The sequence below is a fragment of the Protopterus annectens genome, chromosome 2.part0 (genome assembly GCF_019279795.1).
Source record: "Protopterus annectens isolate FY-2018-M chromosome 2.part0, PAN1.0, whole genome shotgun sequence".
Lineage (NCBI taxonomy): Eukaryota > Metazoa > Chordata > Ceratodontiformes > Protopteridae > Protopterus > Protopterus annectens.
The window spans coordinates 397282053-397297471 of NC_056728.1; positions in this window are offsets into that span (position 1 = coordinate 397282053).

Here is a 15419-nt window from a genome sequence, read left to right on the forward strand (position 1 = left end):
CCCTGCTCCCCTTAGATCGAGGAGAGTGACAACAAACCTAGCTGCATGGCCATCCTTAGAATCAAAACAAATGAAACATAGGTTTAAAGCATATAGAAAACTTGCTCAAAAAATCAAACTGATAAGAACCTATAGACTCACAGACACCTAAGAAACAAAGCTAAATATCTCATCACCAAAGATAATAAAACCTGCTTACTTCAGACTCTAAAACAAACACTCTAATAACCCTAAGCCCTTCAGAACATCAGTTAATAAGCTGCTAAATCCAGGAAAAGGCTACACAACTTAACCCTGAAACTCCAAGACAACATGATAGCATTACCAATCAGTTTAATACTCACTTTATTAATATAAAATCAAACAAGTGTAATCGCAAACAACTAAGTAAAAATAAAAATAGATTCCAAACTGCAGGTAGGATAAATCTCTCTCGAATTTATTTAAAACAACCACCACATATGAGCGCTTTCATCTCATAATGAGACTTCATCAGATACAACTATACCAGTGCTACACCTACTATATAAAATATCTTAATGACCTTAATTAATTGAACAATTAAATAAATTTTAAAGCAGTAGTACCAACTAATTTTTAAAAAAGCATATAATGTCATTTTATATCATAGAACATTATACAAAATATATTAAAGTGCAGAATATGTTAAAATATATTAAAAATGTATTAAATAAATGCAGATGAATAAAATATCTCCCTTCATAGATGTAAAAATAAACAGATTTACAATACATTTATAATAGATTTATAATAGATCTGTGATAGAGTAAAACTCAATATTACTAAGGATAGAGTAAATGTACAAAACATATTGTAACAAATATGTTAAACTTTTGCTGCCTTTTCAATAAGTGTAGGCTTAATACTAATATATTCATTAAGGCCTGGGGGGTAATTGGCCTTGAGTCTCAGTTGCCATCTTAATTCCCTATTTAATAATAAATTCTTTAAATCACCCCCCATTGTTATTTTTAACCAAGTCAATAATACCAAATTTAACACTACTAAAAGATGCACAGGAAACCGAATGTTTGTAGAGGGCACTGGTGTCTTTTTTAATCCTAATGTCATAAAGATGTTTATATATTCTATCTTTTAGTGCCCTTTCGGTTTTCCCTATGTAAAATGATAAACAGTGTGTACAAATGGCCATATATACCAACATTCTACTATAACAATTATCTTCACAAAAATTTAACAACACTATCCAAACCATTGTTCAATTTTACGGATTCTTCCTTAAATATGTGTGAACATTGTGCACACCTCCCACAGGAGCTAGTTGCCTTTTTGCTATTCTCCTTCTTATCATCTGTTTCAAAGAATCTTTTGAAATTCATTCCTGTCCTATAAATAAAATGTGGTTTATTTCCTATCACTTCATATAATTGGCTTCCACTATTTGTGTAAAAAAATCAGAAAACATATTAAATTCAGTAACACATGCCCCCTGATAATTTTTTGTTACTTTGTCAGATTCTGACACAATTTTAAAGGGTTCACCTAATAGAGCTTTATATTTGGTACCCCAACCGTTGTAAACTTCTTCCAGTACTTTACCAACTAAGTCCCTGGGATATCCTCTCTCAATAACCTATTAGGTGAACCCTTTACAATTGTGGCAGAATCTGACAAAGTAACAAAAAATTATCAGGGGGCATGTGTTACTGAATTTAATATGTTTTCTGACTTTTTTACACAAATAGTGGAAGCCAATTATATGAAGTGATAGGAAATAAACCACATTTTATTTATAGGACAGGAATGAATTTCAAAAATTCTTTGAAACAGCTGATAAGAAGGAGAATAGCAAAAAGGCAACTAGCTCCTGTGGGAGGTGTGCACAATGTTCACACACATTTAAGGAAGAATCCGTAAAATTGAACAATGGTTTGGATAGTGTTGTTAAATTTTGTGAAGGTAATTGTTATAGTAGAATGTTGGTATATATGGCTATTTGTACACACTGTTTATCATTTTACATTGGAAAACTGAAAGGGCACTAAAAGATAGAATATATGAACATCTTTATGACATTAAGATTAAAAAAGACACCAGTGCCCTATACAAACATTCGGTTTCCTGTGCATCTTTTAGTAGTGTTAAATTTGGTATTATTGACTTGGTTAAAAATAACAATGGGGGGGTGATTTAAAGAATTTATTATTAAATAGGGAATTAAGATGGCAACTGAGACTCAAGGCCAATTACCCCCCAGGCCTTAATGAATATATTAGTATTAAGCCTACACTTATTGAAAAGGCAGCAAAAGTTTAACATATTTGTTACAATATGTTTTGTACATTCACTCTATCCTTAGTAATATTGAGTTTTACCCTATCACAGATCTATTATAAATCTATTATAAATTTAATGTAAATCTGTTTATTTTTACATCTATGAAGGGAGATATTTTATTCATCTGCATTTATTTAATACATTTTTAATATATTTTTAACATATTCTCCGCTTTAATATATTTTGTATAATGTTCTATGATATAAAATGACATTATATGCTTTTTTAAAAATGAGTTGGTACTACTGCTTTAAAATTTCTTTTAATTGTTCAATTAATTAAGGTCATTAAGATATTTTATATAGTAGGTGTAGCACTGGTATAGTTGTATCTGATGAAGTGTCATTATGAGATGAAAGCACTCATATGTAGTGGTTGTTTTAAATAAATTTGAGAGAGACTTATCCTACTTGCAGTTTGGAATCTATTTTTATTTTCACTTTATTAATATAGTCATATCTTTGACTGGTGACACATACAGTCAAACATTCATAGTTCACCGCTCAATTTAATGTCATCCTTGAACATTTCTCTCTTCAAACTGTTCCAACTGCCATGATCAAAAAACTCTTCCATAAATAAAAACCCACTACCAATGTCCCAGTCATTCTGCCAGGTGAATATATTAAAATAGCTGAAGAAGCAACTTCCTGTTATCAGCTCTGATGAATAGCTCCCTGGCTAAAAACAATATGCCCTCAATTTTGAATAAAAAATATTTATTATACTCCTTCACAAAGGAGGTACAGCCACTGAAATTTCCAATTACAGGTCAATAGCTATACTAGCAGCATTTTCAAAAAAACTAGAAAAATGCATACACAAACAAATAATCAGCTATCTGCAAGAAAAACTAATTTCTCTCCCCTTCTCAACATGATTTTATACTCCCATCATAACACCACTACTGCTTTACTGAATTTCACTACAATCATAAATACACAAATAAATGAAGGTAACCAAGTTTCAGCACTTTCATTAGCCCTGTCCAAAGCTTTTGGTACAGTGCTCCATCTAAAACCTCTTCAGAAACTCTTCTCCATAGGCCTGGCTAAATCCTTCCTACATTGGTTTCATAGCTGTCTAACAATTAGAGCAATTCTGCACTTCTACTAGTACCATCTGGCTTCTTATCTCTGCTCCCACACACTCTTCCTACTCATTCTCTTTCTGCCTTTAACTCCAGCGCTACCTCTTTCACATCCACTCCTTCGCACCCTCCTTTCTGCTTGCCCTCCTGTTACTATCGATTCTAATACATATCACTTATCACTACCCTCCAATCCACTAATATACTTGTCAAGATTCTACAGTCATAATCTCATCTACAACAATTCAGTCTATACCTTTAACACACAGAGTTTCCTTACTCCAGATCCTATTTCCATTCCTCCACTCTCTATTTTCTCTCTTTTCGCTCTTGGACCCAAACAAAGCCATAACATCTCCTTTCTTGTTCTTTCTCTTTATCTAAAGACTGGGACTTTAAATATCAACAGCCTAAATAATGCCTCTAAGAAGACTGTCATCTATTTTTATTATAACAAAAATGAATGGTTTATTCTCTGTATGCTGTTTTTCTCTAACAATGCCGCACAACCAAATGGAAAAAAAAATCTACATTGCAAATGACTTACACTCATAAGCTCACCTTATTATATGATGCAATACATATATTGTGATATGCTTTGTCAATATGTTGACACAGCTTAAATATTCATGTGCTCTAAAATTGTATGCACACTGTTTAAAATACCATATACTCTGTAAATACTTGTCTATTATTTTATACACCCGATTCTGTTTATCGGGATAAAGTTTGTAAAAAATCTGAGGAACTTTTCTCCCCAGGTTGCCACTGAAAAGGGGTTTAGGTAAACCCAATCAGACTTTCTTAGTTAGAAAACAGCAAAATAAATGAATAAAATAATTAAATTAGCTAGACTTGACTGAACTTACTAATGTGAAACATATGTTTTAATAGGAAGAAAGTTCTGGGGAACTACAGAATTCTGACAGCCTTACTGGGAAATAGTGTGTGTGTGTGTGTGTGTGTGTGTGTGTGTGTGTGTGTGTGTGTGTGTGTGTGTGTGTGTGTGTGTGTGTCAGAGTGTATGAAAATAATATCTTTGCACTGCAATTACCATGGGTAAAGGTACTAGAAGACACTGTGGTTTACAGACAAAGTGGTAATGAAGGGGCCTGGGGTACTGGATCAAAGACTTAGCTCTTTGATTAGTCAACAGTCATTGTTTAGGTTTGGATGGTAGAGTACCATACCCAGGAAAGCATTGCATATCTTTAATTTGGTAGGTTCCACTGGATTAGTGAACTGACTTGAGAAACTATGTCTTTGGTGGCCATTAGACCTATATCAGACAGTGGCATGGATCCAGGGACCACAGACATTGTCTGTCATAAATCTAGGTGCCATACTGTTTGGCAGCATACTTCTCAGTTGTCCAGAATTTCTCTGAATGACCAGGTTTTTCCCTCATATGTTTGATCTTATCTTCATGACTTTTGTGTTTTTTCTGGCAAACCGTTGTGAAATGAAGTCACTAAATAATGACAGACATTTGAGTTTCAGACTCCATATCCTTCAGAAAATGCATACTAATGCAAAACCTGTTATTATATCAACTTTTTAAAGTTTGTAAATGCAGTATTTGAAATCTGTTCATGATTTTTGGTCTTTTTCCTTCCATTTTTGGCCTTGTGCAGATTTTTTTTGTGTGCAAGGAGGTTGAGAGGCATGTTTGGCAGTTGTACCTTGACAACTATGGCAAAAGTACCATCTGTCACCTATCAGTGGCAGTGACAGGCCAGGTGTAATAGAATTAATCTGAGTTGCAGAATAACTATGATTAAAAATGCATTAATAAATGTGCAAATGTTCTTATTTAAAAGAATATATTTTTACTGAAACTTATTTTTTAAAAGATGAGAATCAGATGAAACAGTAATAAACCAGTTGATCTTATGTATGTGCCTCTTCATTTTTTGTTGACTGCATGTGCAATGATCAAAACTCATTCACCACAGTTGTTGCCTTGCATAGGGCAGTATTCAGTAGCAGGACTTATAAGAAATGCCCTTCATCAACATTCTTACTAACTGCATATATAGTGAGTGATACTCCTATGGAAGGTGACCACTGTCTAACTGTCAGTAATGTTGTATACACTATGAAGGTGACCACTGTATAACTGTCAGTAATGTTGTATACACTATCTTCTGATCAAAAATGAAATCAAGGTTGTTAATGTGCCACTGCTTTTGTCTTCATCTAGATGTTTTATTTCCTTTCAGCCATTGTACCACTTTTGTGGCAAGTCATTTCAATGTATGTTTTACAGTGGAATGGCTTCTATTGAAATGTTGGCACTCAAAATTCAGAGTATTGTTATGCCAATAAAAAAAAAGACCAAAAAATCCCAGAGAAGAACAAATCTTGCACATTATTCTTCTCCTTTAAATTTCTTTTTTTTTCAGGGGTGCAAGCCCCCTGCAACCCCCAATGAGGGAACAAGCCCCCCCACACCTCTGAACTAATATGTACTAACTCTGAGATCACCATACCTCAGAGAAAAGGAAATATTCAAAGAAATGGCCATCTCAGGCTTAATATGTGTATGTTCACTTTTTCAGCCATTCAGTCTCCATGTTTTGGGACTCACTCTAGCAGAACCCAACATTTCAAATAGTTACCCACTGAAACCGATGTAACTCAAAATTTTAACTCTTTTATTAACTTCACATATTGCACAGTGACATTGATATGTATACATTTATAAAAAAGAACACAAACCATTTTAAAAGTTTTTCATTTTCATGTATTGTACATATATGGTTTCTTTCTTAATAATTATTATTCAGTTTAGCATTACACAGATTGCACAAGTCCTACCTTCCCTGAAATTTTACTCCTCCAGAAAATTCTTATGTATGAATTGCTCCCGTAGATTCCGTTTATTTCTATGTAGTTTGTTCCTTTTTCTAGAGACCCTTATCCAATTATTTTTTTATCTCCTTTATAATATTCATTAAGCTGTCATGATTAGTTTAGTTTCTGATTTCCATTTTTCTAATAATTGTTGTTTTGGCAGCCAGCTATATGACTATGTCTAGACAATTTATTTTCTATATCCCAACTCAGAAGAATCATTTTCATAGGTAAATTAATTTGCTCCCCACCACTTCGGACAAACTAGCCAATAGGAAACGTTTAAAATCTACCAGCTCATTGCTTTTGAAAAACAGCATATACCCATGTACCCCTCTATTTCCAATCACCTGCAACAATTGCTGTCTACCTGTAGAATAATTCTCTGAAGTCTACTTGGGGTACAAATACAAGGGCAAACATGTACATGCAAAAATCCCAAACCTTTTAGATCTTGTTGCATACTTGTAGGCCATATAATTATCCTCCCGATGTTCCTTTGTAAGTTGCCTTTTCATTCATATTTCCATTTTTTTGCCTCCTTTTATTGCTTTTTATAGTTATCATGCATTATTTTACATGTCCTACTAATTATCTATTCTGATGTAACTCATCTTGATGCTAAAATATCCAAATCCCAGAAGTAGCACTTTTGTATGCAGTACAAAACGCTGATTTTTTTAGGAATAATACTTTTCATCTTAAATGCAAAATATTGGTTTGTTCATTTACCACCGTGACGCCCATGCACTGGCCCAGTATCGAGGAGCCTCAATCTTCACCACTGGCAACAGCTAAGGGATGTATACACTGGGAGGATGACAAGTAAACACACAGTAATGTGCAATTTCCCTTAAGTGCACACAGAGATCACAGTCACTCTGGGGCTGTTTTCACCCTCTTTCTCCAGATCCCCAATAAGACTCCCCAAAGGCATAGCTATAGAGTTGAGATCTCAATTGACTGGCCAAGCTAAGACCTCCAGAACACTCTCTGTTCCACCAGTGCTTCGTGTCCCAGCCCAAGTAGATGACACACACATACCTTGAGATTTGATTTACACACACACACACACACACACACACACACACACACACACACACACACACACACACACACACACACACACACACCCACACACACACGCACGTACCTGAGGAGGGCTGGCACAGGTTTACTAGCTATGCCCCCTTCTGCTCAGATTATAAGGTAGTTCCAGCTGCCACCAGCCACTACTTATCAGCTACTTAAGGCCCTTAACAAAGGGTGTCCAATCCTACCGTGTAATATTATTAATCCACATGGCCATCTGACCAAGAGCAAGGCTATTTAGGAGTGGCCTGTACAGTGTCACTAAATACATACTGAAGTACTCTCAGAGTGTACATATGTCTCACAAATATCAGCCACAAAGATAGATTTAAATATATTTAATAATAAATAATAAAAGAACAAGACAATACTCAGTAAACAAACAAAGTTACTTCAGAGCTCAAAATCACAGGAAATATTTAAAACAACAGTGCAGGACAGTCTCATATAAATACAGAAAACATCTTAACTAATCTTTACTATATTCCTTACTATAGCTAAAAGAAATTACAGTACCCTAAGTGTACATGGTGGAGATGAGTGGATGTTCTTGTTAGGTCAAATGCAAAGTACAAAATGCACAGTCTCTCTCTGAGAGAGTTATTAAATTAATGTCAAATCTTACTGTTGGGTTAGCTTGGAAGACATCACCTTTTGTCACCTGCTACCCCCATTGTCAGAAAATACAAGCATTTTTAGCATCTCTCTGTGAAAAATACATGTGTCTCGGATGTTTGCAGATCCTGAAAGTCATAAAACAATAAACACTTCTGCATCTCAGCCTAGTAACTACTTCAGTTCTAAGACAACACACAAAACTTCTAGCTGTAGACATTGTGTCTACTACACTGAAACTGAGAGATAACTTTTATAGCACAATTGTAAAATAATTTAGTTTCAACTTATTTTCTTGAACTTTTACAAGTTAACCATTTATGTCCCAGTTTCTACTGTTAAAACATATACAGTAACACAATTATAATAATTTATTTACATTTCTATTCTAAGCTAGCAGGGCATATGTTGTTACGTTTAACTCAGTGCATAACATGCATTTCTGTATAAATCATATCAATATTCACAAATGACATACAATTCTTTACAAAATTCCAGGTAGCTGGCAGTGTGACATTTATTTTGTTACATTTCTATATAAATCATATTAATATTCTCAAATGACATATAATTATTTACAAAATTCTAGCTAGCTGGGCTTGCAGTATTTCCCTTGTGCCACAAATACCTTATAGTTTGAGAATGTTCCATGAAAAAAAATCATAAAATAAAGTCTGCTGGAATGACTCCCTATTGAAATTTCAAGGACCATAATTACAATGGCTCATCATTTTGAAATTAGGTGTGTGTGTGTGTGTGTGTGTGTGTGTGTGTGTGTGTGTGTGTGTGTGTGTGTGTGTGTGTGTGTGTGTGTCTGTGTGTGACTATACATATATATATATGTATATATATATATATATATATATATATATATATATATATATATATATATGTATATTTATATATATATATATATATATATATATATATATATATATATATATATATATATATATATATATATATATATATGGGTCTACTGTGTTTGGTCAAAGTTTCAGTACTTCAAACTTCACTTGTACGAACCCACTTGTTCGAAGTACTGAAACTTCTAAAACTGACTATGGAGAACACAATACAGCCCGGAATAGGAATATTTCCTTTTCCTTGCTGCAGTGTGATCTCAGATTTGGTATATTTAAGTAGGGGGGTGTGGGGAGCACAGCCCTGCAAAAGCATGTTTTTGTTATTTTATTTACTTGTGAGGAGATCGGGTGTCTAGACTTCAGCGAAAGTGCCCTTTCATTGAAGTGCACTTTCGCTCAAGTGGGGTTCTACTTTTCGTTTTCAGTCAAGTGACAATTCGTTGTAAAGTAGTAGACCTATATATATATATATATATATATATATATATATATATATATATATATATATGAGTGCGTATCACTTCACCTAAAACTCATTTCATTGACAAAAAATAATCTAAAGCAGTTCAATGGTATATATCCTTTTCCCCACTGTAGTGCGATCCTGGTGTTAGTATATATATTAATGGGGGGTGTGGGGGTGCAGCCCACCACATTGGGGGGTGTGGAGGCTGTAGCCCCCCCACCTAGTTGACTTTTACCAAATAATGTAAAAGAAAACTAGACACCATAAAACCAACGTGAGTGGGGGGCTACGCCCCGCACACCCCCCAATGTGGGGGGCTGTGCTCCCCAACCCCCCTAACTTTATATACTAACACCAGGATCGCACTACAATGGGGAAAAGGACATATACCTTTAACTTGCCTTATTGTACTACTTGTCAGTGAAATGAGTTTTAGGTGAAATGAGTTTTAGGTGAAGTGATACGTACCTATATATATATATATATATATATATATATATATATATATATATATATATATATATATATATATATATATTATCAATATAGCTGTAGGACACTGTATCGAATGTACTATGTCCTGACTCCCTACAGATCGATGTCCTAATGTTGAATGAACTCAAAACAACAAGTTTGGTGTGTGCTTTAGCAATTACCCTGAAGCAGAGTAAACCAATGGCAAGTGTTTTTTGTAGGGGGGCAAGCCGCCATGCACTCCCCACACCCCCCACTTATTATATATACTAACTGTAAAACTGCACAATCCCCAGGGAAAGGAAATATTCTCCTACTCAGAGACTGCCGACCTCACACACTTGCTGACACTTTGTCTGTGTTGACTATTTGGCATTGACCTATTGCATGTCAGGGCACTGTACATTCAATACAGTGCCTCACACCCATAAATGTTTACATAGAGAAATATAGTTCCAGCACTCAAAATTCCGGCTGTGAGTTTCAATAGTATTTAATGCAGAATTTTTTTTGGTCACCTTAACATCATGCCACCAGTACAGCTCCACAGTGCCCCACGTCTACTCCACATCTCTCAGCTAATCTTCTACCTTGACCTGGACTTACTTTGGTATTGCTGGGACCAGTCATAGATCCTAAGAGTGTCATGGAGGCTCAGCAATCTTTGCATCTGTCCAGGCATTTTGTTTATATGCTTTAACCATGCCTATCCGTGCCCTTCCCATATTCATTGACTATGTCCGTGGGCAACTCCCCACTTTGACCACACCTCCCCTTAAGCATCAACATTGGCAAATACCTTAACCATCAGGATGGGCATACCCATCCCCTCCCTGCCACACTGTTAGTCACACAATCCTCTCATTTAACCTGAATTTGCTGTGCCATAGTCAGAGCTTTTTTCCTCTATTCCACTGCAGTGGCCATAAGGCTGCATTTTTTAATTTGAAGGCAAGACCATTTGTACTGTGTGACATACCCCTTCTGGGCCAGTAATCAAGGAGCTTGAATCCTTCCTACTGACACTGGTGAGGGACATTCACTTGGAACAAAGATAGATACACACAGTATTTTCAGATGCAGCTCTCTACACCAAGCACAATTTCCCTTAAGAGCACACAGGGAACACACTCAGTCCAGGGTCTCTCTCGCTCTCTCTCATCCTCCACCAACCCCTCTGTGAAATCCTGTTCCAAGTAGCTGATGCACACACACACACACACAGACACACACATACACACACACACACACACACACACACACACACACACACATGGCAAAGGCTGATACAAATTTACTAGCTATGCCTCTCTGCCCAGACTATGAGGTAAATACTACCACCACCACTCCAAAGCCAGCTACTTTAAGGCTGTTACAAGGCTACCCAATGATACTGAAATTAATACTACTACAAATGGTAGTGTTTGACCAATGCAAAAAGGCTTTCAGGAGCAATCACGGTGTCACCAAATAAATATAAGTACTCTCAAATGTTAAAACGTTCTCTGAAAGACCAGCCATGATGAAAAGTTTAAGTCCATTTAATAATAAATAATAAAATAACTTGAAAATAATAAATATCGATTTACAGTAAACACCAGAGTTTCAGTCACAGGTACTATTAAAAATAACACAGATGGATATATTCACACAGGTAAAGAAAAACAGTACTTAACTAATGTCACTATATTTTCCTGACTGATTACTTACTAAAGCAAGGCAAGATGAGGTAAAGTGATCCTTCTATGTCAGGTTTCAAAAACAGACTGCTCTGAGACTTCTGTTTCATCTAGTATTAAGACATTATTTCAGTGCTGGATTACAGAATTACACCACATACATTTGGTCATTTGACTTCTGATTACCATACTACCCCCTTTACTAGAAAATGAATCAGAATCTCACACATATGTGTTACCATACACACAGACAGAGTTTTGCTAAGATGTGTTATAGCATCTGGAAGCCATAAAACCATTTCAACACTTCCACCCTTCCAGGGTAACAATTAGTTCACTGCTAAGAACAATACAGAAGGATTCCTAGTTCCTTTTCTTACAGACATTTCATCTCTTGTTGCAATCAAAATTGTAAGATAAAATCTTTATGGCCTAAACCAGGTAATTAAATTTCAAACTATTTTTCAAAGTTAGCTGGACTGAGATTAACATCTTCTCTTCCAGTATCCTTTGTTACAATATTAATTTCAACAGTTGCAATACAGTGTGATATACTGGTGTATTTCTTTTTCTGTCTAGTGGGACCCACTGTTGGTACATTTTTTAACACAAGCAACTTCTTTACAAATACATTTTCAACACAAGCACCAGAATGAATCAATTTAATATACAAATGACATTTAATTCTTTACAAAAGTCCAGCTTGCTCTGCTGCCATATGTTACACATCCACTGCCCTACTTCTCCTGGCATAGCTGGCAGTACCTCACATCTTCACTTCCTGAGTACAAAGTCATATGCCTTTTGCAAGTCAAGAAAATAAAGTAGACAGACTTGACAAACTTCAATGGCCCCACAGATATCTATTAAATTACAAAAAGTTGACTGATTATTCCAAGGGTTGGTATAATGGCTAAGGAATTTCACAGACACACAGTACAGCGTTTTATTCTCATCTTTGAAAGAGAAATTGATTAGGTGTAAATGGCTCCACAAGGACAGTTAGCCTTGTACTTACTTATAAACCATGTGCAGGATGAAATCCACATTCCTCTTCCTACATAAGGGTTCAACTATCTGATGAAGTCTTCTTTCCAGCACCCTACTATTCACTTTGCCAGAGAGTCTAAGGAGTTGAATCCCTTTATAATTAGAGCACATACACTTTCCCCTTTTATTAAATAGGGACCACTACTGAAGTTTTATAATCCAAAAGTACTACCCTATCCTTCCATACAGAACTGAAAAGTGTATTAACCACAAAAAACAATGTTTAACATCTTCATATTTCTATGCATATCCTATCCACATCCATAGCCCTGATATAGTATATCAGTTTCATTGCTGTACTATCTTCGCCATCTGACTGGACCCAATTCAACCATTTGCTTCTGGCACTGTTTCCTCATTGGAAGGCAGCTCTACCAGATGCAATAGTTATCTGACAATTTTCTTCCATTTCTCAACAATGGCCTCAGATAAGGACAACATTTCTCACCATTGCTGTCAACAGCCTGGATAGTGTTCTACCTTCTCTTCCTCTTGGCTTCCTGAACATTTTTTAACATCTTTGAAGTCATGCAAACACCATTTGTTATGCCTTCACCAAACACATCACCCATCCAAGCCTTTGCTTTGATGACTATCAGTTTCTGGCTTGTCAGTACCTGTCAGTCAGATCTAAAGACCCCCCCATGCTAGCCTTGTGTGCAAGACCTCTTGTTTTTTTAACTTAATTCCCTTTGTGATGGGTATTCACATGTGGTCCTATGGTTGCCACCATGCCAAGACACACACACTGTCTCAACACAGATTATTTTGTGCGACCTCAGTTATTGAAGGTTGAGCCAGGTGAATGCAGACTCCAAATTCACAACATCTCCAGTTATATGACAGAAGCTGTTATGGAGGTAGGAGTTGAACTAATCTTGTGCAAAATTTTTGGCTATGCATTTTTAAGACACTCTCACTAAACACTGATTCATAGGTTCATAGGTAGGTACTAGGCTATTGGACCAAGGGCCTAAGTAAGCCTAGCCAACAAAGTTCCCTGGCTTACGCCAACCCAAGAAAGTTAATTTCCTGTGCCCCTGTCGAGCAGAGCCACAAAAGTGATCCCCAGGGTGTATTTCCTATTTCCCATCCACTCATCAAGATTTTTCTTGAAGAGTGTTAATGAGGAACCTTGCTTGACATAGATGGGTAGCCTGTTCCAGAGTATGGGAAGTCTCTGGGACAGGAATCTATCCCTCCAGTAAGTCCTGTTTATTGTGGTGACAAGGTTTAGGTCCCTAGAGCATGTAGCTCAGAGGGATTGGGATTTTTTTGGTGTAGCATGTCCAACAGCTCTGGGTTTGACATAGCTTTATATGTTAGGCAGAGATCACCTAAGGGGAGGCGATATGCTACAGAGTAAAGCTGGAGTTTTTTAAGATGATCAGTGTAGGGCCTCTGTTTGAGGCCAGTAATTCTCTTTGTGAGGTACTTCTGTGGCCTTTCCAGCTACTGCAGATGTCTTGTGAGGTACATTCCAAAAGGGGCATTGCACTCTATAATGGGTCTTATGAGTGTCGAGTAGAGAGGAACAATGACCTCTTTTTTCCTGGATGAGAACCCTTTTGTAATGAGGTGTGCAATGTAGAAGGATTTCCTGATTACTGTGGCAATGTGATTATCAAAGGAGAGACTACTGTCCACCTGGGTCCCAAGGTCTCTTATCACACATTTGGTGTTAAGAAGACTGCTGCCTATGTGGTAGTTCATGGGTACAGAGTTTTTACCAAAGGGGATAACAATGCACTTTTTGGCAGTGAGCTTGAGGCCATGGCTCTGATACCAGGCATCTGTCTCAGTGAGGCCCCTCTGTAGGATGTCCACATCATTTGGGGACTCAACTATAGCTCCTAGTTTGCAGTCATCTGCAAACTTCATTAGCCAGAGGCCTTCTGTGTTAGCCTGTACTTCAGAGAAGTAGATATCAAACAGAAGAGGTCCCAGGACTGAACCCTGTGGTACTCCACTTGTCACTGGTTTGAAGTCAGATTTGGAGTCTGCAACTTTTACAGTGTGGGTTCTGTCAGTGAGCCATTTGGCAGCCCATCTTGTGACACAGGGATTTATACCTAGTTTAGTGAGTTTAGCTATAATTCCAGAATGGGGGATGGTGTCAAAAGCCTTGGTGAGGTCAAGATAGGCTGTGTGAACCACCTTACCCTTGTCTACATCTTTGGTGACTGCTTCAAAGAAGTCAAACAGGTTCAGGAGACAAGATCTGCCTTTCACAGACTTGAACTGGGTGGGGTCCAGAGTATGGAGGTTACCAATGTCTTTGTTTATGAATTCCATGATGTTATGTTCTATGGCCTTGCAGACCAGGCTCATCAGGCTAATAGGGCGATAGTTCCCAGGATCAGTGGTGGCTCCCCCTTTGTGGAGTGGGATAACTGTTGCTGTGTGCCATTCAGTGGGCACAAAGCTTGACGTGAGGCTATGGTTGAACATGGTGCTTAGGTAGGGAGCCAGTTCGTTCTGAAGTTCATGTAAATTGCAGCCTGGGATGTTGTCCGGTCCCACGGATGCTGTGTTTTTGGCTTTAGAGAGTGCTGCTTTTACCTGTGAAGTTGTGATTACAGGGACTCTGCATTCTTCCTGTATAGATATGGGCCCATTAGGGGGTGAAAGGGGGGTAAAGTTAGCACTGAACCTATCTGCCAGGATGTTGGCAACATCAGTTGGTTCTGTAATTTTTGTGCCACTGTGCTGTAACTCAGAGCAGATCTGGGTGTTGCCATTGAGATTCCTGACGTAGCTATAGAATGCTTTGTGGTTGTCCTTAGAATCAGTGGTGATCTTGTTTTCATTGCTAGCTTTGGAGGATCTTATAAGGGATTTCAGCTTCTTGCTGAGGCTGACCAGGGAGCTCCTCCTCTCATGGGATTATACTCTCTTTTGCAACAATTTCT